We start from the raw sequence: 23,857 nt of genomic DNA on the forward strand, positions 1-23,857 counted from the left end.
CTGCACCCATTCAGTGTCCCGAAATACAGCGGTAATAAATACACTGAGATAATAGAGTACTATCCAGCAATATTGTCATTAGACAAATCACGTACCCCTTTCCACAAAAACACTTGCCTTAAGGGATACTGCCTGCAAAGAACATCGAAAATATTGTCTTGTGCTTATGAACATTACACACTTAGGCTTTATATTATGAGCCTCCTAAATGACTAGAAACTACTATGATATTCCTCAATTGTACTGCAGGTCAGGCCACTTGTACCTCGAGGCTATGGCAAGTTGCATAGTTAAGAGTCTCTCCCTGAACTCGAGAATCATCATCAGCTAGATAGCATTCATCTGGCACGACAGGTATCTGGCGGAAACATTATTTGCCTGTGACCCTCTGAGCTCCAGCTACTAAAGGCTAGAGAGTTGCCATCCAAATCTTATTACAGGAATAACAATAATAAAAAAAACCACCAAACCCAACCGAAAAAAACCACCAAACATGTAAAGGAGTGAAAAAGACATTTTAAAATAGTATCAAAAACCCTAACAAAGAACCAACAAAAGAAAGTGTCAGTCTTCAAACAGAGCTGGAAAGCTTGATTCTGCTAACTCAGTCTGCAAAACATGAGAGCTGTTAAGTTGGACAAAAAACACAGCTAGAGTGACCTGTGTAACATTGCCAAATGGTGTGACAGAACAGCCATAAACATGGGATCTGCTTCCTGAGATCCAATCCTAGTCCACAATGTGAGAAGGCTGGATACACACACAAGAAACGACAGCAGATTTAAGCTCACAGATTTCAGCTGCAGAAGAATACGCTCTAAGTTTCCTGAGGGAGCATTTCTACTTGCAGATACATGACTTCTGGAGTCCCCAAGACCAGACCTCTTCTACTCCTTTGCACTGGGGCAGAAGATCCAGCAGGCTCCAGGTGACAGAAACACAGTTTTGCTTCTCACATGAGGTTTATCCTAACTAAGTTGCATTCGACTGGAGTTGTATTTGAGTAAAGCAGAACTAAGAAAAAGTAGAAGGTGCTTCCCTCCGGTCAGATTAAAGGGAATTAAGGTACATCTGTGGCCCTGCATGAACACCAGCTGTCAAAAATGAAGAATTCCCTCTGCCCACTACACCAGCTTTAAATTCCACTAACAACTACATAAGAAACCTGAAATAAAGAACTTAAACACAGTGGATGGTCAACCTCCTCTGAAAACCTCAGTCTATTTTCTCTGCAGTGTACTCTACTCAACATCCACCCCTGCAGCTGCAAGTGAATGTTGCTGTGTGCTGTACTAAATGCTGTACAGGGAAGAGAAGGTGCCTTCTGAAGGCACAGTGGCAACCAAGCTAGGGAATACCTGAGCAGCAACATCCAGCCAGCACTTGGTGGCAGTGTACTGGAAACTGCATAAAGAAAATCAGGGCAGCAGATGGGCAGTAATTTAGCAGCAGGGTAAAGAAATAAATCAAATCTTTTCTAACATCCTGCTGGATTTGAGCTGAACTAACTAGCACTAATGGTTCAAAATCCACTCCTAAGAAGCAAAATAAATAAATAAAAGTCTGTAACACGCTGTTGCTTACAGAGTCACAGAATAACCCAGGATCAGCCAGGACCTTCTGAGATCACATAGGCCATATCCACTGCTCAAGCAAGATCAGCTAGAGCAGGTGGCCCAGGGACAAGTCCAGGCGTGTTTTCAGTACTTCCAGAGGGAGACTCCACAGCCTCCCTGGGCAACTTGTTCCAGTGTTTGACCACTTTGACAGAAGTGTTTTCTTGTGTTCTTGGCTGAACTGTATTTTACTTTGTGCTCGCTGCCTCTTATCCTGCTCCTGAGCACCACTGAGAAGAGTCTGCCTCCTTCTCCTTCATTCCCTTTCATCAAGTGTTTATACACATTGACGAGATCCTCCTCCTTCCCAGGTTGAACAGACCCAGCTCTCCTTGGATGGTTGATGCTCCAGTCCCTTAATCCTTGTGGCCTTACCCTGGATTTGCTCCACTAAGTCCATAAGTTTCTTGTGCTGGGGAGCTCAGAACTGGATACAGGAGTGCAGATATGGCCTCTCGGTGCTGTGCACAGGGCAAGGATCACCTCCCTTCATCCATGGGTAATATTCTTCTTCACCATGAAGAAGGTGGCCTTCTTCTCCATGAGGACACACTGCTGCCGCATAGTCAGGCTGCTGTCCACCAAAAGCCCAGAGTGTTCTGCAGATCTGCATTCCCACTGGCTGTTCTCCAGCCTGTCCTGGTGCCTGAGCCTATTCCTCCCCACAGGCAGAACTTCAAATTTCCCCTTGCTTAATTCTGCGTCACTCCAGCCTGTCCGGTTCTCCACTCCAAGTAACCCTGGATGGGAACAAGACCATCTAACCTATCAGACATTCCTGTTTGGTGGTCAAAAATACTACATATACTGATTTTTTTTTCCATTTGGTGGTTTCCTTTCATTCTGTTTGTACAAGTATTAATGAACAATTAATACTTAGTTTTCTTTCTTTTCAACAGTTTTAAATAATGATATCTAAATTCCTTGTAGTATATTCTGATACCTTTTGTTCTAAAAGAGAAGCTTTCCCCTAAAGTTTTCTAGCTAATAAGAGACAACCAAAACAAAACTAAAACAGAAGCTGTACAACAGAGAGGGGAGGAGAGAGAAAGATGTGGATGTTTGTTTCTCTTCAGCCACACCGCAGCCCATTTACAGGAGTCTCCCTGAAATCAAAGGCCTTAATGCCTTGACTTCGCATGATTTCTGACTTCCAGCAGTGTAGAGTGTAGCTGCTGTACTAAATTCAAGCTTTTAATAACTTGATGTGTGAAAAGAGACCTCTTCCTCACCTCAAACTTCATTCCAATTCTTTCAGCTTGAAAGACATCAAGTCATACAAAATACCATCCACGTCTTTGCCCAGGGTCTTCCATGAAGCAAGGAAGAGATGGACTGAAAATTAAGTCACTCACAGTAATGATCGCTTTCCCTACTCCAGTGGAATTCACATACCAACCTTCCCCCCAACCTAAACACACACAAGCAATCTGTTTTTAGAACTACTAGAAGGAAGAATGGTAATAAAACAAATTAAAGCTTCTTCTTTCAAAGACCTGGTTTTAAGGTCTGCTTGGTGTCATCCTAATTCCAGGTGGGGGTCCCTACTCACTACAGCTCCCAGAACAATGCCGCCCATTTTCCAGAGCCAGAAACATCAGGTGAGCTGTAAAGTGCTCTGGAAGAGCACAGAGAGTAAATTCTCTGGCTATAGGTGCCTGACACATTGTCATAACTGTTTAAAACAAGCTGTTCTAAAATGTTTTTTTTTCCCCTTTATGTTTGTTTTGAAAATGAACTATCACAGTTGGATAAGAAACAATAATTAGTTTTTTTTTTATCAATTTGATTTCACTTGAATTTCCAAACCAACTAGAAGGTGATGCAAATTACCAAAAAAAAATATTTGCCCATCTACAGTGAGTAGAAAATGCCTATCATCAACCTGTGATACAGCAAAAATTCTTAAAGGAAGCATGCAAGAAAATCCACATTAAATACATTATGGTTTTAGTGAACAGGCAGTAGTAGACAGTGTTGTCTTAACCACAGAAAAGAAATACTAAATTTTGTCTAAAGATTTTTTATTATTATTATTGCAAATCAACATGCCTGGATAGTTACCAACCTGAAAATTAGCCTTTTGTTAGGAAAATAATTAAAATGTACCAGTAACAAATAAAAATAGAACCAATAAACAAAACGGTGCTTTTGTTCTTGCTGATTTAAACCATAATAAAAAGCTATATTTAAATCCAGGGGACTTAAATATGAGTGAAATTGATCAATTCTTCAGGTAATTCTTCTCTTCAAAGCTAGGAGATCAACCCCAGGTCAGAAGCTCAGAGAAGTGCAAATGAATGCCCGCTAGAGCAAAGACTCCGCAGCATCCTTGCAACTTCTGGACTCCAGTGCTGGCATCTGAAGCCCTGTTTTATGGTTCAAGGGCTCTCTCCTAAGCTGCTGCCAAATACAGGAACTCAGCTCTTCAAGCTGGGGAAGCAGGGGTGCTATGGTGGCACTTGAGGTGAGCTCCAGCTTTAAGTAGAGCTTCATAATATTTAAAACAAAGAGAATAGCCTATGAAGTGCTGCAGCTACTGAGGTAAACCAGGTGGAATCAACGCTAGCCAAGAAGCAAAGAGAGATTCCTATTTACATATAAATGGGAATTTGCACTCTCACCCTCTCTCTCTTGCTCACATATGAGCAGACTTCAAAGCATAAGGCATTATCCAGGCTGCTACAGGCAAAGTCTAACGTTATGACACATTTAACACATGAGGAATAGGATGCTGCAGAAAACAATTATTTTCCCTAATCATTTTCAAGCCTCTTAAACATATTTCAGGACTATTTTTTAAAGATAAAATACATACCATAATACAGCATTAATTATACGAATGAGAACCCTGTGGAATTGTTACCACTGTTTATATCGGAGGACTCAGTGCAAGACTAGGGCTCTACTCTGATAAACATCACACATCCACATGTGCCAACCTCTCCTTGGGGTTGACAGTCAAGCTCCAAATTGGCAAGGCAGCCAAAGGGTATGCCTAATTATACCCTATTTCTCTGTTTGAAAAAAAAAAAAAAAAAAAAGACTTTAGGCATGAAGAGGCAGGGTAACATGCTGAAGGTCACAATGAAGCCTCGTGGCAGAGCTAGAAACTAAGGATATACCACAATCACCTTTTAAGTTGGTGCATGTAAGAACAGCTAAGAAAAGGGGGGTGGGGGGGATGAGAAATAATTGGCCACTAGACCATTTTTATAAAATTCCAGACCACATTACTCCCTGCCACATCAGGATAAAAGCAGGAAAATTCCATTTGTGCCACTAGATCTGTTCCAATGTTACAGCAGAAATTCTGGGAATGAAAGAGGAGTACTTCCAATGTCATATGTGAATGCATACATTTAGTGGGAGAGCTTTCAAATTTATGATCCATTAAATGAAAACAACAGCAGCAAAGAAATTGCAACACTGCATTTCAAACAGAAGAAAATGTGCTCATTTCCAGAAGCAATGACAAAAGAATAGAAAAAGCCAAGCAGGAAAATCTCTCTTCTCTCCCCCATCATTTCACCCACTGTTCCTCAGGAAAAGGGCTGCTCTGCAGCAAAATGACAGGCAGCGTCACCAGAACACGCTGTTCAAATGGAAAGAGTTAAGCTGGCTGAAAGACCGTATTAGGGAGGGGAAGGCAGGGACGTGAGAAGCTCCCAGGGCCCATATTCGTATCTTACCGCAGCAGCAGAATGGCTGCCACAGCTCCGCATTAGCTCTGCTGGGTTGACTGGGGACAGGCTCAGCTTCATGGTGTGGCCAAGGCAGGCTCAGCGTGCTGCCTGTGCTTGGGATGGAGAAGGGCTGACAGAGCTGCTAAGTGCTCCACAGAGCAGCGGGAGTACTGACTGGCACATGCGGAAAGTACCATACAATAATCTCCCATCTGCACGGTGCGGCTCTGAATCCCCTTCTTTACAGCTCAATAGGTGCATCTGCTGACCCTCTGTTAATCCTCAACATTGTTTAAAATGCAGATCAGTGGAGATCATGCTTTTTCTCTCCCATTACAGACCATAGCCTAATAAAAGCTTTAATCACACACAATATTCCATCTCCTGCAAGGGCTGCTGCCTCATTCTTTCCTCTTTGCCTTTGTTTGGAAACCAGATCTTTGTCAGGCACCAGTAGCAGAAGAATATGATTTTGCAACATCAGGTTTGAAGCCAGTCAAAGCATTTATAACCTCTTCCAAAACTGTGCAATTGTTAGTAGAAAATTGTGACTATAAAAGGTAAACAGCAGGGAGCTCAAAGCATGGGAACCCCCTGAGAAAATGCATCCTAACCTCCTGGATATGCGGCACAATTTTAAATGTAAAAAGCAGCATCAGCAGAGTTCCCTACATCTCTTTGTCTCCCTAGTACTGATGCACTATGACTATTTTTTGAAGTCAGAAAGCACAAGAGCTGCAGAAAACCATGACTGGTTATGTGACTGGAGGTTGAGAAAAATTAATTTATTCCATGCACAGAACACATACGTAAACAGATGTAGGTGCAAATACTAAGCTGAAATAACTAGTTCTTTCCAGTCAATTCTACAGCCAAATGATTGACCCGGTAAGCTGGAAAGCTGTTTGTGCTCTGACAGGAGGAAGTCACCATCATAATAAAAATAAGACCGTAAGACCCACTGTAGTTAAATCCTGCTCCAGCTCTGAATCTTCTGGAGGTAGAGGTGCTCACCCAGAGTCATCCTTTCTAGGGTTTTTGCCACTAGTGTATGTCAGAGGGAAGGGCCAGTCTGGAATTCTCCTTAAATGCATTTACTCTTACTTTTCCTCCCTAGGAACCTCCTCTCTTGCAATTAACTAACTGTACAGTGTAATGCAATAAATCTTGTCTCTCCCTGTATTTAAACACTGCAGCAAGCCAGACATACAAAGCAATTATTTTACAGATCAGCGCGTGCCTATCTTCCACAAATGCACAACATGTGGTTGAGAGGAAGGCAAAGGAAGCCTTCCTGTGCTCTTACATTTCAAGAATTAGACACAAACACTCTCATAGAATCATAGAATTGAGTTGGAAGGGACCCCCAAGGATCATCAGGTCCTGGAACTCGATGTACTGGGGAGCTTGGCATGTCTCAGACCTGTGGAAACAGCAGCTGCTCTGCAGGATCCTGCTGGCGCTGGGCCACCTGGGCAGCACAGAGGGTCCCAAACAGTGCCTGAGGGCAGACACAGGCCCAAACCATTCAAACAGCCCCTGCTGTTTGAAAATAAAATACGTATCATCTGCTCATTTATGAAATGTGGGCACATGCTAGGCTAGCCACTGATTTAGCAGGAGCCCATACTCTGATCCACTTCAACATCTGTACAGAAATGGTTGGAAGCAGTGGTCCCATCCTCCACAGCCTCTTCTATTTGAACTCACTGGAGTCCCTAACAGGAACTCTGTGTCTGCTAGATTTGCTGATCAAGGACAGCCCAGCACGCAGCCCTCTCTGCCAGTTACCATCACAGCAATTAGAGGGGAAAAGACTAAGGGACAAGCCACTTCAGTAGTGCACAAATGCATATATTACTTGTCTCATTAAGTAGACACAATGTAATTTTCAATTAGCTGTTTAACAGTATGATCGAACACAAAATATTTTAATTATGTATTTCATGGACATGCTTCAAAGGTGCTGTTTCAATCTCAAAATAATTAGCTGCATGCACAGGAAACTTGGTTCCAGAGGGTCCACAGTTACTTTCCTTTTTGAAGATCCACACAGTTATGCGAGTTTCTTTCTAGTGCAGAGGGCTTCAGGGGCAAAATAAGTGTGTTTAATATGTCTGTCTGGAATTAGAGGTGCCTGTGAATGTGTGTAGAGTCAAGTTCCTGAAGAAACATGGGAAGTGGTCAGTAGCTGCCATATAATATACTTGATGCTTCCAAATAGCCCTCTGTCAATGTTAGCTCTTGAGAGGGAGTCTTTGATGAAGCATCACAGGATGTGCACCTTTGTGTGGGTACACACTTCCCCAGACGGCCTGAACCAAACCCAGGAAAGAAGACGAGCAGCAGGGGGGAAGGGTGAAAGAAGGAGGGAAGTGATTGGAACCAATCCAACAAAGCCAAGTCACATTCACTTTTCCCACCAAGCAGCAGTGCTGACCTACAGTAACAGCGTTTCATTCGGTGTTTGTACAAGCAGTAGGAAATAACTGCCTCCTGGTGAAAAAGGAAGAAGGTGAAGAAGGCAAGAAAGATTACATGAAACAAGTTTTCTCCAATTAACAAAGCCTCCTGAGACTACTTACACATTGTCCCCTCCTAATGAGGGCACCCAAAGTCATAATCCCCTTCTTCTCCATAATTAACAACTATAATTACTAGTATACAACACTATGCCTTAACGAAAGGCACTATGCAAAACATAAAACATTTATATCTGTACTTTTGTGCATACTAGATGCAGAGCATGCAAGTTTCATAGCAAAAAAAAATCTGCTCTGTTCATATTAGGAATATCAGATTTCCATTTCAACTGCTGGCTAAAATATCTCAGTACTCCTAACAGAGGCCAAAGAGAAGGTTAAGTTCTGGCAGTGCAACACATGCCTTTCTGTGTGCAAATTGATTTTCTTGTTATAAATAGCAAAGTCTTCAAAGACTCCACCTGTCAACGATCCCCATCAAGGTGACCAGACAATATGCACCTCAACATCACTAGAATATATATATACACACATATATTTAAATATCTCTTCTAGGCCTGCTGAAAACAGTGCCAAAAGAATTAGGAGTATTAACTGCACTGGTAGAAATAGCAAGCATAAATGTTGCCAGAGGATAATTACTGTTACCACAAGCAGAATGCCATATGACATCTCTCTCAAGAAACAGTCAACTTTTCCACTAACTCCTCAATAACTCAATTATCTCTGTCAAAGTCAAGGCAGGGCTCTGCCCCTTCACATCCTTTGTCATATGTATTTATCTCCTCCTATATCACAGCTGTCCTGCTGGCCTTAGGAAAGAGATCCCTTAGTGGAAATGAGGCCTGACAGGAAAACAAGGCAAAGATTTTGAATGCAGAGAGGCATCTTTTGCAATTAAGGGTTCTGTTTGTTTTTCCTGTAGGTATTTATAAGAGGTTTGTTTGTTTGTGAAGTGAAGCTTCTGAGCTTCAGGGAATCATTTCAAAAATTGTTACTTCTTCAAATGTTAAGAGATTTTCCCACTGCTGAGTTTTCTGTAAATTACCACATAGTGCATGAAAGGAGGAAGCATGTAACTCCAGAACATGTAAGATAGCCATGGGGTACCACCGAGGCAGAAAGCTAAAATTTCTCCATGCATCTCTGCTCTTTGCTAACAGGATTAGCAGTGTGATCCTCACTGTCAGTGAAAATGTCAGTGAATCTCATGGGCATCAGGTGCCTGATTTCATCAAGGACCAGTACTTCAGCATGTAAGACACAGTAAAGCAGATTAAAAAATGTTTAGTAACTCAGAACTTTGGACAGAGTTATGTGTTATAATTTCACATATACTTTAAACTCACATAAGCTACCACCAATGCTACAAGCAGTAGTTCAGCCTCTGCATTGCTACCTGCTAGCTTTTTCTGGTTCATATAGGCAACAGCTCACAGAACTGATGCAGGTGAAAGCCAAGCCAGGAAGGAAGAAAACGGTTTAACTAACTCAGGTTTGCACACAAACTCAGCTCACAGAAAAATCACACAGCCTATAGGGGCAGAAAGGCCACTTTTTCATTCAGCAGGGCCAGCTCAGTCACGCTGAGTCACACTGTACATACACAGTGCTACAGAACATCCGAATTCATTCCCTTTCTCTGTTGGAAACCCCCTCCACATCAGTAACCAGTTATTCTCCAGGCCTCAAATTCTAATTCCAGCATTGTTTCCTTTATTTCTTATGTGTGATTGGCGCATAGGGTGCTTATCACAGGGCAACAAACAAGTTCAGCTATCTGTACAGCAACAAGTGCAACAGATATCAAACTCAGACTGAAATTGTAGGCACCATTGCACTACAGTAAAATACAACAGTAAAAGGAGGACAGCTGACAGGTATGCTAATTCATGATTGAAAGCTGTAGCAACCTAATGGATGTGATACTGCTTCTGCTGAAATATGGGATTAGTTCTGCCTTGCATATTTGGCTCTGGTGCCAAGTATGATAAGTAATTTTTTCAGGACTATGGCTGACAATCAATGGGACAAGAACACACATTCTGCTAAGGCTCAGAACTGGACCTCAAAAGACACTTGTATTACCAACCTTACGGAAATTGTCCTATGGGATCAGTCATTTAAGTGCATGAGTCAACATGGATCTAACTACCTTCATAGCTTTCCGAATCTGGATGTCAGTCTCCCTATGACTTTTTGCTTATTCCATCAGTAACATTAACCTGCCATATAGAAATACTAAAGATTAATGTATTCAGATTTGTACAACACTGTAAATATCCCTAAGGTGGTTTTGGAAAGGCTCCTTTTCTTTCTCTATAGAACTGAGTGGAAAAGACAATTTGCTTAATTTGCTATTTCTGATTATTCCACAGCAGCAGCCATTCTGTGGAACCCACAAATTCTCACTGACTAGTCTGCACTTGTAACATGTCCACCCAAAATTCATAGTTCAGTCTTCACTCTCAGAATGCATTATGCCCTGAACACCAGAGTGCGTCAGCAAATTCAGTAAGTGTATAGGTATTTTCTTGCAAAAATCATACCTTCACTGAAATGAGTTCCCCTCTTAAAATTACCCTTTCAAAATCTCAGAGGTACAGCTAGATTAAACATGGTAAAAGTCAGGTCTAATCAGACATGTCATTTGTAACTGCTTAAATTGATAGATTCTTTGTACTAGTGATTTCTTATGAAAGTTGCTTCTTCAAATTGAACCCCCTGCATAAAGAGACAGTCAGGCTGTGCTGGCTACTGTGCACAAGCACATCTCACCAAGAGGCAAAAACGCAACATTTTCTCTATCCTTTCAACACACCTAGAGTTCCCTACTCAAACAAACCATAACCACACTGTGTAACTTACTGACAGCAAATGTCCTTGTCGTTTGTCCTTTACCATACATTCTTCTCTTTCATACAAGTCTTTCCCCATTCTATCTGGAAATCCACAAGCACATCCTTTCCAAATAGCACACCAGAGTTTCCAGCTATGTAATAAATGATGCACAAGGCTTTGTAAGCTATGTTTTTATGTTGGTGACACTGACAGCAGTAAAACAAATGAGCTCATGTCAGTAAATAAAATAGATGCAACTGGAAATATGCATGATCTGATCTTGGTTAAAAGCATGTGAACAAGGAGAAGGCTAATTGAGATTAGAGGAACTGCTTATGAGTTTGATCTGTACAACACAGGGAGGGCTACAAGCACCCTTTGAAAGCAGCTGAGAATGCCGACAGTGCCATCACCCAGTGGGACGAGCTGATAACTCATTTCCTTAATAGAAGGAAATTGTGCCAAAGATTTTATCCAACTCAGAAAGCTAAAGGGCTAAAAGCTGCATATATTCCATTCACTTACAGAAAGGAAAATCCACTTTTAGACCTATGCTTCCTACTGCTCCGTCTACAGATTAATTTTAAGCTTATTTTGAATTTAAAAATCCCAAGGAAATACATTTCAGTCTACAGAGCAGAAAGACATCACCAATTAATAACTAGGATCCCTTTACTAGAAACAGTCAAGCTCTAAGCTTTCTGTGAAGGATATGGAGTGTGTGCATACAAACAAAAAGATTATGCAAATCAAAACCCATCATACAAACAAAATCATACAAACAAAAACAACTCTGCTACACACAGGCTAACGTTACAGTCTTCATGATGGCCACACACCATGGGAAAACCAGCTCTCAGCAAATTAAAACAAGATTTCATCTTTTTTGAGCAGCTGAAGGTGGAATTATGGCTACACAAACACACCCCATCACAGCCAACTTGCCAACAGAGCTCTGAGAGTCACTTACCCCTAAGCAGCCTAGCATGACTTTCACCAGCACTGAAAACAAACGTGAGGCTATAAGGGCCAAAATTAGCTATGTAAAGCAAGAATAACCCTGAGTGAGGTCCTAGCAGCAAGGTGCCTCAGCCCATTGGCTCTGTCTCAGATCTGTCTAAATCAGACAGGAGCAGTAGGAATTTTTTTATGACGAATCAAATTAAAAAAACTGAGTGCAAGCTGTATGAACTTAAGGCTCATAAGGTAAGATACAGCATTTTGGAAATCGCTGGCCATTAAACATCTAAATTGCCACAGAAGAGACTCAGCATGTTCTCACTCAGGCTCCCTTGTTTGGATTTCAGAAAGCGGAATTCACTTCAGATCCATCTGATTTTACTGACAAAATAAACGCCATTCATTGTGCAGCACTGAAATTAAATGAGAGCAGCTAAAAAAGAAATGTCACTTATCTTTCCACTTCTAAATAAGTTTATTGATGGAAGTTATCCTCAAAACCAATTTCACATCTGAACCATTCCACTGTTATGGACATCCCTTAATTCTTCCCCACCAATTCTTTGACTTGCTCTTCAGTCAGCCTAGATTAACATGAAGTTTACAACAACAAAAAGTGAAAGCAAGAAAATCTAAATCCCTGCCGATGCCCTCCTACTTGTCAAGCACCTGGAACAAGTGGCAGAAATTCAAGTACCTTAGATGTGTCCAACTTGATCTACCTATCATACTCTCTCTACATCCAATTCAAGGAAATCACAGTGGCGGGGAACCTCCCCTTCAGGCAAACTCTGCTAAAAGACTTCAGTAGCACTCAGCATCTACTAAGCTCAGTGTTTTTTATACAAAAGGCCTAAATAATAAAAGCCAGTGAAAAGGCAGCAGAGTCAGCCAGGAAACAAGTTTCATAGCGAAGAGCGTGAAAAATGGTCCAAGAGTCACAAATCCCACTTCTACACGCTCTTAACTGGGGTCTGTGCATTTGCACTTCCCATGGAAGATGGTGAATTTGTCTCCTTAGTCATCTTGCTTCCAGTCTCCACAAATACAAACCTTTGACACTTCCAGCCCCCTCCACTGTGCCCCAGCTGCACATAGAGTTCTTTCAGAGCAGCTTAAAAGGTCCTTAAAAAAGTGAAATAATAACACAAACTTCTAAATCATACCAATAAATTACAGCAGTACTGCAGACCCCGAAGAAAAGAGAGAAGCAGCACACACTGCTTCAAACTCAAATTTATTTAAGCCATGGCAGGAATAAAGATTTGCCTTTGGCAAAGAGGGAAGACTTGCATTCCACTGCCTGTCATGTAACAGGGCTAATCCATCTTTCTACAAATCTAACCGTATATATTCTACATTAAACACAAATAATAAGCAAAGTGTGAAGCAGAAAGAAACAATCTAGTTCAGTTTCCTAGGGAGATGAATGGCTGAGACATTCTCAGGATTTCACTTTCTAAACTAAAAGAGCAGCTCCAAGGCCTGAAAAAAAAAATCATCTCAGCAGTAGCTGTTCAAAGAGATATCTTAAAATCTCTTATGAATAAAAGTTATTTTTGTCTAAAAAGAGGATGTTCTCTATTGCCTCCCAGCCTCCTCTCAAAAGTGCTGACAAAGAAACATGAAGGGGAATGGCATTATTGGAAAGTGCCTGTAAGGACTTGAGTTTTGCAGGTGAAGACTCATGATCAAGGAACAAGGGGGTCAAACTACATCATTTACTTCAATCAAAGATCAGATTAAAAATTCTCTTTCTAAATCTTGGGTCTAGAAAAACTAACCTGAAGTAGAAGCGATGGGTAATTGCAGATCAGCCTTTTCAGCCTCTTTCCTTTTCTAACATGATGTTAACAGAGATGGCCGGGGAACACGTAGCTGCTGATGAATAAGTGTGAGCCCAACTCGGAAATATACTTAACCAAATTCCAGTCAATGATACTTTAGAGATAAGCAGGCCTTTAAATGAATAGATTCACTTTTCTAAAATCAGGACAAAGAAAGAGATCTATAGCTACTGATTCACAATACATTTCATTCGAGATTACTTTTCACAATCCAGCTATTGGTAACAATAAGATATTTTCAAATTCACCATCTTTCTGCCAAACAGTTCAGAACATTATTAAAACAATAAATGGAAAAGCACATTCTTTCTGAAGCCTATTTTTACATTTCTCTTAGCTCAGAACACGCTTGTCACTGCCATTGACTTTTCAGAAGAATGTTTTAAAGTGCCTAATTTTAAATCCTTTCTGTTATTTTTGCTTTCTGTTCTGCTTGTCAAGAATAGCAGATGTGAAGGGAAAAAAACACAAACAAAAAGCCCTATGCGGCTAATACAGTGTTTGATAAAATAAAACCAACTCAGATAGAAGGCTTTTTTCACCCCACAACATGCAATAACATCCTCCCTGGAAAGATGCACTTCTCTTCTAGGTCATGGAGCCATCTGACCATAATTTGACTAAAAGAAAAAATATCCCTCCTACTCTTGACCACCTCATCACAACATAGCAGTAGAAAAGATTTAGGTCACATAATCATGTCTCATCCAATTTGGATGCGTTTCTTCCAAGGATATAAATTCATTAGAGACAGCTTGTAAACAAACATATACACACACAGGAAAAAATATGCAAACAGATTCTGTCTGCTTACTCTGCATGTATATGATGATCTGACCCAGAAAACAAAGGTATCACCATCTAGTCACTGGGTTAAAATCATTCACCATAAATAACTCAAGAAATTTTGCCTCTCATCCAAATGTTACACAGCTTTTCAGCTTTCCCTCAAATGTATTTATTCCTAAAAGCAACCCTTAAAAAGCAAGACTGGTGTAGAGTTTCTTACCATGAATTAGTGTTTCACCCCACAGAGAATCCCAGTGGGCTCCTTGGGACAACAGTAAGCAAGCAGTACTGACACCATCAGCATCTAGCACAGCTTCCAAAATCAGGAGAGGGGCTTAAGGAAACATCTGGACATTTGGACTTCTCACAGAAAGCTACAGCTTTGTGAAGAAGTAGAAAACAACATCACGTGGCCATGGGAGGGATCTAAAGTATTTCCAGCTCTTTTTCTCTTAAGTACCTTTGCTTTGTCCAAAACAACAACTATAGAAAGCATTGAGCCATGTTAATATGATGCCAACCAAAAAAATAGAGAGAGAGATATAAGATTTTCTTCTTTTTGCAATTTCCAACCAAAATCAGTTCACGTACCTGGGCAGTTTCAAGAATCACTTTATGTCACTGTTATGTTCATCAAATCACCCATGCCAGGGTTCTCAGGGAGCCCACATCCAAACACTGCTTCATGCACATCTTTGTCATACTCAAACATCCCATGTGGATTACTGAAATTACTAGTAATTTTCTGTCACCACTACAATCAGAGACACAAAGTAATTAAATGGGCATATACACTGCTCCTGCTCATACTGCTGTCTAGCACAATAATTATGCATGCAAGGCTTGGAAAAGTTGATCATCCCACTATTCCCTGTCCCACAGGAAGCACTCAGTAAATAACTCTAAGCAAACACAGTACACGTTTTAAGTAAATGTTCTGTTGTTCCAAACCCCTTCATTCATAACAACAACAACAAAAAAAGATGAACGCCAAACATCATAAATATTTCTATGCTAGCTAAACGACCAAGAAACCATTTAACTGAAGACAAACTGATACACTTCTTTAGCATATACCACACCTTATTCATATTTCCTGTAGAAAATTCTTGCAACCTGAGATACTGATGTTTATTCAATCCAACTTATATTTTGTTATCCAAAACAAACCACACTTCTCTGCCATATGCTCAAGGAGCGCAGGGAATCCTACACTGCCAACATTAGGCACTCCACCATTGTTGCAGTAAGCCTGAGATATCACAGGATGCATTCCCATCTGCTTTTGAATTTCGCTTCAACTAGCAAGGCTAGTAAGTTTCCCAATTATATTGTCCCATCAATTCCCTTAAGAGTAGTATGCAAGTCAAATGCAATGTGGCTAGCACTTCAGACAGTAGCAGCAGCAGTGTAAGGACATACAGAAAGCGTCTTCCCATCAGGGATCTCAGACAACTCACATTGCAGCCTTCCAAGTCTCAGCCATAAGCAGCACTGCTAAGGAGGCGCCTCAGAGGAATGACACTGGGGACAAGGGGTCCCTGCAGGCTCCAGCAGCTTTGACGTTAGACTGTAAGATGAAGCCCTCCTTGGGTGGAGGACCGCGTTGTCGAATCATTTTGGGAATAGGCCGAAGACTCAGCTGTGATGAAGACAGTAACTGTTGCTTTCCCCATTGCCCCTGCTCAGATAAGAAAAACTATAAAGTCAAGCAAAGTCAAGTGACCTTTCCTCTGACAGCTACTAGGTGAGACAGCATTATCCTTCTCTGAATGGATGGCACGTAGGATCTACAGGCATTCAAAAGACTACTTGCCTTCTAGGTGCTAGAGTATAGTTTCTAATGAAAAGAAGCTCACAGTCTTAGTTTCACATCTCAGTTACACATGAACAAATGGCATACATAAATATACATAGATATAAAAACAGATATAAATATACACAACTTCATTTACATGTTGCAAAGCAGATTCAGACCTACCGTACTTAAGTCAAAAAATCTTAAAATTTTTATCTTATATTTTTAAAATATAAGTAATGAAACGTAGGATAGCCCATAAGATTCAAAGGAGCTCTTTCAAAATGCCATTTCTGTATGCTTTCCAAAATGTAATTAAAAATAAAATAAATGCATATTTTACTTTTTCTTTACAGTAATTAATACACTGGGGGCTTAAGGACCCTTATTAACACTGCGGGAATTTATGTTTGTGGTAGCAGTGTTGTTCTTTTTTTCTTTCAAAAAGATATTCACAAATCAGAGGAGAAACTCTTTGAAGTATGCGGTAGGGACTTCTGCCCACTCCTTATGCATAACTCTACCAACATCATCTGACCGAGATGCAGTTTTCCCCTGCAGCCTTCAGCAGCATGAATCTTACATCAGTTGGATGGGGGGGGGGACCTCACCCAGAACTGTAGATCCACTGCAGTACAAGATGAGAGAACTGATGCTCTCAGGGGTTCAGCAATTCTGAGTGCTCCTTGCATCACAGGTACCCAAAGTGGAGCTCAGCCTGTGATGTCACTAGCCCATGACACATCACAATCCACATACACATGAACTAAGCTGGCAACGAAAAGGTAGAAAGAGTAATTTTCCTTTCACTGTAAATAATCTAGTTATGAGACAAAAGCTCCTCAGAACTTACATAAATGAAAGCCACTGAATCTAGATAGCAAAGGAATTCAAATACATTACTCAAGTATGCAAAGGCAGACGTGGGGAAGGAAGGGACTCATTTTTAGAAACAACACAAAGCATCTCAAATGCTAGTTTTAAGTTCCAGAGCGACAGACACTTGAAGATCTGAGATCCTGGCCCTTGAAGAGGCAGAAAGCACCCAGGCCTCAGTTCAGCAAAACATCCAGGCCCATGTTCAACTAGCATTGTGTACACACCCACAGTCACTTGGTGAAATTATTTGAGTGGGATATTGCTTCAACCCCCCCATACTTCCAAAGCCAGCAGAAGGCAATGACACAAAGTTAACAGGGAAGACTCAGGGCAGTCAGTACAAGACAGGACTTCTGATCTGATTCCATGGACTGTCTTTCATCTCTTTGCCAGAGAGACAAAGGAGTAGCATTTGGATGTGTGTTCTGGATAGGAAAATCAGTAGAAATAGAAATTGTGACAGCATATACTTAAGAAGTAGTAGCTGCATTGGCAAGAAATGCACCATCCTTTCCAGCTTTGCTTATGATGGTTTCATAGTAAATGAGACCAATTTCCTAGTAAATGAGACCAATTTCCTCTGGACAGGTAATTGGCATTTTATTTTAAAAACACAGAGGAATTCACGCAGAAAAAGGAAGTGCAGATAAATCTAGGAGAGCCAAAAGGGCATGCTTTTGTAACTTGGTTCAGAAGATGGTGAGGGAGAAGAATATTTTTACCATTTTGTCTACCCAGATATCTATTTTGTTCTGATTACATGCGGGTGGCATTGAGACTTTCACAAAGTCTAGGCCTTTGACTGTCACATGCCTTTGGAGGAATGAGCTACAACCAAGACTCTGCACAACAGGAGACCTAAGTCTAACATGGAGAATAAAGAACTTAAATTCTCTCATGTTACTTGTAAAGACACCTCAGTTAAACAGGGGCAGAAATAAACACGGCTGTTAAGAGGAAGGAAAGAACTGTTCTATCAAACTACCCATGCAGTTCTTATAGCTTCTGTAGATGAGAAGAGCAGCTCTCCCAAAGCGGCTTTTGAAGTCTTGGATTACTATATCCTGATCAGCAATTATGCCTTGCGATCCCAAATAATTTTTTGCTTGCCCTTGGGCTATTTGGCAATGAAGTATGAGGCAGGAAGGCAGAAGCCCAGTTCTCGTGAGCCAGGTTGGTGCTTCAGGGATAAGGATAGCAGAAACCAGTTTTGACAAGTTAGCCATGCAAATATTATGCGCCAGTCGTTGAGCAAGTATCTCCATGCTGCTCTCCTGTGTCACTTTCACAGAGTCTGATGCATTGCAACATCCTTTATATCCCACAAAAAAAAAAAAAAACATACCAGAAACAAGGATTTACAATGGTTCAAAACCACATTAAAAAAAAGCAGAGGCCATCACAGCCTATCTGGTTTCCACTAGAAGGTGGATGAAGTCATAACAGACTCGTGCCCTCCTCCAAGTCCTTGAAGCTGTGTTTAGGCATGGAAGTAAGAGCCATACTGCTGCATTTCACTGCTGCACAGAATCTCAAGCAGAAGAGGCACAACATATTTGGGCAGCTAGAATGAAGGCTTGGCTGGATGCACTGAATTCTCTGCCCTTTAGAGGTGAGGCTGAAAGCCACTGCCCCCATTGCACTCTGTGACGGAGGACAGGTAATCTGCCACAGCCAGAAATCAAGCAGGCTCCCTCCATCTGGTAGGGCTGGACACTTAACTTTGCATCATTCAAAGTAGGAAGCAGTCTGATCCTACAAGCTTTCTACCTGAAATGGTAACACACTCCTTACAGCACTGATGTCTCCTGATACCAGCTAGGAGGTAGAAATGTAAGGAAGACACAGTCACAGAATCCACAAGACATCACCCAGCAGCAGTACTCTTATTATCTATTCTTACAGAGAAGCGAGCCTGAAACATTCCTGGTAGATGAGAAATATTCTGGTAGACAAGCACAAGATAGTCTGGTAGACAAGTAAATATTTTAAACTCAGTGGTAAGTTCTTCCTTTTACAACAGCTTACCTTTTCAACAGGTCTGAAAACTGTTCAGTTTCATAAAGATCAAAGATATATGTCAGGTACAATATCAGGAAAGAAATGAGAGGGATGGGGACCACTAATTTCCAGTTACATTAACCCCCTTCTGCTTCAAAGATCTTGATTTTAAACTCTTGAGGGGTATTAGAAAGCTCCAGCTTGGTTTCTCATTAAATTCTCCCTGTGTCATTGCACCTAATAACATAGAAAGCTTTCGAAATGTTTTCACTTTCATTATTTTCTCCTACTAGATACTTCACTGTTTAATAACTTCATGATTTTACAGTTATTTGTATTCAGAATAATCTGTACATCAAATTCAAATAACAGCACAAAGTGGGAGTAGAGAAAAATAGTTATTTAGTATGGTCTGGAGTAATAACTCAGTTTAATGTGATACAATTCAGGAAAAGAAAATGTAGGTTAAGTATCAGGAATCATCTAGCAGCAAGAACTACCAGACTGAAAAACATGCCCCCCCACAGAAAAAGGTGGAATCCTTTCCTCTTGCTTTTGAAAGAGGACAGAGGTTGGCAGCAGAGAGTATAACATACGGAACCACTTGTGAAAGGAAGGCGACCTAAACCAGCTTCCACTTCTTTCCTATTTGAGTGACTCACAACCTGAAAGGAGGAAACACTTTAAGGAGCATCTCATAACCCACCTCTGCTGACTACAGATCCCAGCCTGCCAAGCACACAAGGGCCAGAGCTTGTCAGCTTCCTTGCAGAAGTCAATGGCAAACACCTTCATCAGTACACAGACACTTGGAACACTCAAACACAATCCTGTATTCCAACTGGGAAATGGGTCATACCATGAACACATTTAAGGATCTGATTCAAATTTACTCAAATTGCAGATGCTTTCCTATATCTTAAACTTGCTTCTGACTTCTGTGCCAAACTGCACTTTCCTGAATAGCAGCCCTTCTGTATAAGATGATTACAGAAATCATCTATATGCATCTACATATGTATATGCATCTACAAAAAAGTCTTATATGTATATTATTAAATAATATACAATTATTATTTATTAGTAAATCACATATCATTTATCTCCTGTAGCCACTATGTTTTGTGCTTTCTAATTCATTGAGGGAGGATGCCTGCTAAAAACTTTTTTCTTCTTTTCAAACTGTGTGAAGTTCATTACATAAGTGAAACATAACTCAAATGAAGAAAAATACAATGTGATCATCCCCAAAAGCAAAAAAAGTAAGTACTGGGAGCATATCTATTTATTTACCTTTATCAACAGATTTTAACTAACTGATTCCATAGTAGCCATACAAATTTTTGCCTTCATTTTGCAGGTGAGAAGACTGAGGCTCAAAAAGATCAGATGACTTGCCCAAACCCATACAGTAAAGGTAGCAACAAAGATTCACATGTGGTTGGGAACATCTCTAATTTATTTCTATCTAAGATTTTATTACACTTTGGAGCACCGTATTTCAGTTCTTTACAGTACTTGCAATCAATAAATCCTCCTATTTTTCCTGTCAGACGGGATTTGTGACTTTCACCATTACAGAAGTCAAGAAATGAAGACACAGAGGTATATGCTGACTTGGCCAAAGCAAGCTACCCAAGGGAGTTCATGCCTGAGGCAAGAACAAAATGGGACCCCCAGAGTCCCAGCACTTACCTTCATGTCACCCTTTCCCTATGAAATGTCTTTTTCTTATTCTTTTTTTTCTTTTCTAAGCAGCTCTAACAATCAATGAGATTTTCTTGGAGATTCTCTCACTATACTTTCCATCAAAAAGGCACTGATATGCGCAAGAACAAAATCAAATTAATATCTGAAAAACGTGAAAGAACTGCATTGATTCGTGAGACCACGACCAGAAATGGGGAAGAGGGGATGCTACAGCCTAAATACATCTCTCCAGACCAACACCAGAAGAAACTAGCTTGCATGGAAGTTTTCTCTTTTACCACTGCACCACAATGGATTATTTCCTGTTGTTAAGAGGCATGTCTTGCAGTTATGGAATAGCTTTGTAACTGAAGCAGCAGAGATGGGTTAGAGGTAATTCTTCTTCAAGACCTATTTCAGAATGTTTTACATAAGCCTGTCATTCCACATGGCCACTCTCTACAGTATGAGGGGAAATGAAATCCAGGCTACCAAGTCTTGCCTGGCTCAAGCATCATTGCATCACAAAGCGTCACAGGTATGACAAACCCCTTAATCTAGCTGACTTGCATTCCTACTGCTTCTCTTTAATTGTCTCACAGGATGAGAACAGAAAACTGGCACAAACAGACCTAAGGAAGTCTCTGCTTGCTGCAGAGTGCCTCAGAGACCACTTCCCAGCCTCTGGGTACTAAAGCACGGTGCAAGAAAAATTGCTATGCAGTAGTAAAAGTTGACACTTTTTTTTAAAACCTTTTACTCCAGCAAATAGCTCACAGAAGACCAAACTGTTTGATGTTTTAATGTTGCAATATATATCCTACGGCACAAGCTGGATTTAAGGAACTAGCTACAGCTTTACTCAGTGCTTACAGTAATCAACCTTAAGTAACTTCACGGTGTAAGGATGGCACAGAAATAGCATTAAGATGCGGCCAGAGGTGAGTTTTCCTAACTGCTGATCAAGGAATAAAGGCAGGCCTGCAGACAGCTTCTGAAACACCCGCTGGGACCGCAATACATCACAGTCCGAGCCCATGTGTAGTCGGGTTATACAATGCGCAGCTGGCCTACAGGAATGAACCACCCTTTCAAACTTCTCTGCAAACATATTCCCCTGGCCCTCCAAATCACCTTTACTGCATGGGGAAAGGCAGGAACCAGCTCCTCCACTGCTAGCTTAAACCTCATGCCATCATCAGCATTTCACAAAGCTGTAGATGACACTGCAGTGAGAGTAGCCCCTAAAATATCAAGGCATGCTTTCAAGATGCAACTTGCCCTATTATTTGGTCTTTCTCAATTCTCTCAGTTAACTGTACAGTAGGTCACTTTAGCAGCTGGCAACCGTGACAGACCTTCATGCAGAAACCTTGTCCTCAGTTTAAAAATAGCATGAGCTGAGCAGCCGTGGTCCTTCATCCTGTAATGGCCCAGTATAACACTCCTAAAGAACCAGCACACACAACTCACTGCGATGTTTTGCAGGACAAAAAGGAGGTGAAGTGACAAGATCCTGTGGTAGAAATGGACTTGGAAAAAATGGCTTATTAATAAAAGAGCATTGAAAACAAGTTGTGTGCGTGTGCTGGCATAATGGCACACGTGAGTAGGGACTGGAATTTGGAGACTTCTCAGTTGTGTGAGAACAGAGTTGAGACACTGCACTGGAAATTCTTTTCTTGGCAGAGAAATTGTTAATCACACCCTACTTTCAGAATCTGCGCATGAAAACTCAGTGGTGATGGGCATTTCAGTTTCTGAGGAAAACCAGAAAGATGCATAACATCAACATTTTGTGGTAGTATAACCTCCCTTTGAAATACAGTCCTTAAGTAGCCATTTTATCTCCTGTTTTTGATCTATGTTCATTTGGTCAAAAATTAATCATTTTCTTTTAATCACTGCCACAAATGCTAACTATATATTTTCAAAATTACTTCCTTGCTTAGTAGCTAAGCTGCCCTCATGCAGCAAGACTCTGTTGGTGGTTAGTTACCTGCTCTAATTGCATGCTGCAGATGAGGGGGACATTTCAAACTCTTCTGCTGTGGTGCCTGACGGGCTGAAGCTCATTTATGACATTAGGGTTTTATTTGTAATGCAATATTTTTATTACACATTTCGAAACCACAAAACAATTTAACAATAAAACTGCCAGGATACAAAACCTGTATTTTTAAAATTGCCTTCTGCTGCAACCATCTCATTACATTATCAAAATGGAAAAACTATTAAGATTAAATTACATTTTAGCATTTACTTGCTGCCAGTTGATTATTTATCATTTTTTCCTCAAAATGGACAACGGATGAAGACAGCCACATTCACGTTTGTTATATTTTAAGCATTGAGCTGTATTTCCAGTTTTACAGAGAAATAGTTAGACTAAAATCTTCCAAATTTTCCCTATCATCTGTGCTCCCTACCAATTTCCACACGCAAGAAAAGGTATGCCCAATGTTACTGTAGATTTATTTAAATTCTTACCATGAAAGATGAATTCAATCTTACCGAGCTTTGAAGATCGAATTCTGAAGCTTTGTTTGATACTATGGCTAAGTAGGCAATTTTCTGGTGCCTCAGTTTTCCCAATCACACAGAAAGGCAAGCTTTCTTTTTGCACCTTCCTTCCTGATCTCAACACGTTCACGACATAGTATCAGTACAGCATCAACAGAATCATCCTATGTGATATTACCATTTACGAGCTAAGATTAGGAATTTTGCTTTCACTAATCACATTCCTCCAGGATCTCAAAAAAAAAAAAACAGAAAATACAAATTCACATTTTTACTAGAAAAAAAAAGAATAAATACCCAAGACACTGAAGTTTTTTTCTGGATTGTCTGAATCCACAGAAAGTACAGATTTGGAATTACAATGATAACTCAAGCAGAATCGTAATGAAAACTGACAGTAAGTAGGTGTATTCAATTCAGACAAGAGAAAAACAGCAAAGCGTGATGTAGATAGAAAACATTCTGAAAGGTAACCAAGAAAATAAGAATCAAATGAAGGATTATTCTTGTTTGTAAATAATCTTTTCCAGCAAGAAATGGAATCAGGACCCACAAATTCAAAAGCAGTGAGGCAGCCTACTGAACCAAGCTACACATGCTTTTTCAGCACAAGAGATCCGAGACCCATAAACAGGAGAATAGGAATAAAAGCTACATATATGAATGGACTCCTTTTTAGACCCTGCAGATGTCTTATCCAAGTACTGCCTGGACCAGACACTGCTTTTCATTTTTAACTAATAGA

At 40.6% G+C, this 23,857-nt stretch overlaps 1 protein-coding gene and 1 long non-coding RNA gene across 17 annotated transcripts in view; one reads left to right on the forward strand and one right to left on the reverse strand.

The window, feature by feature from the left end:
- Nucleotides 1-23,857, reverse strand: part of BRSK2 (BR serine/threonine kinase 2) — a 302,070-nt gene that overhangs the window by 165,187 nt on the left and 113,026 nt on the right. The window contains exon 1 of one of the 16 annotated variants that reach the window (XM_021403468.1): nt 16,632-16,712. The exons of 14 other annotated variants lie outside the window; for them this stretch is intronic. The gene's annotated coding sequence lies outside the window, so the exon portion shown is untranslated. Of the gene's footprint in view, nt 1-16,603; nt 16,713-23,857 lie in introns of those variants that run through there. One more of the 16 variants, XM_021403469.1, reaches the window with a different exon arrangement.
- Nucleotides 16,738-20,550, forward strand: LOC110401915. The gene is made up of 4 exons (XR_002440683.1): nt 16,738-16,805; nt 20,093-20,162; nt 20,261-20,317; nt 20,454-20,550. It is a non-coding gene; the product is annotated as an uncharacterized LOC110401915 (long non-coding RNA).

This window comes from Numida meleagris, chromosome 6 (genome assembly GCF_002078875.1).
Source record: "Numida meleagris isolate 19003 breed g44 Domestic line chromosome 6, NumMel1.0, whole genome shotgun sequence".
In the NCBI taxonomy this organism is placed as follows: domain Eukaryota; kingdom Metazoa; phylum Chordata; class Aves; order Galliformes; family Numididae; genus Numida; species Numida meleagris.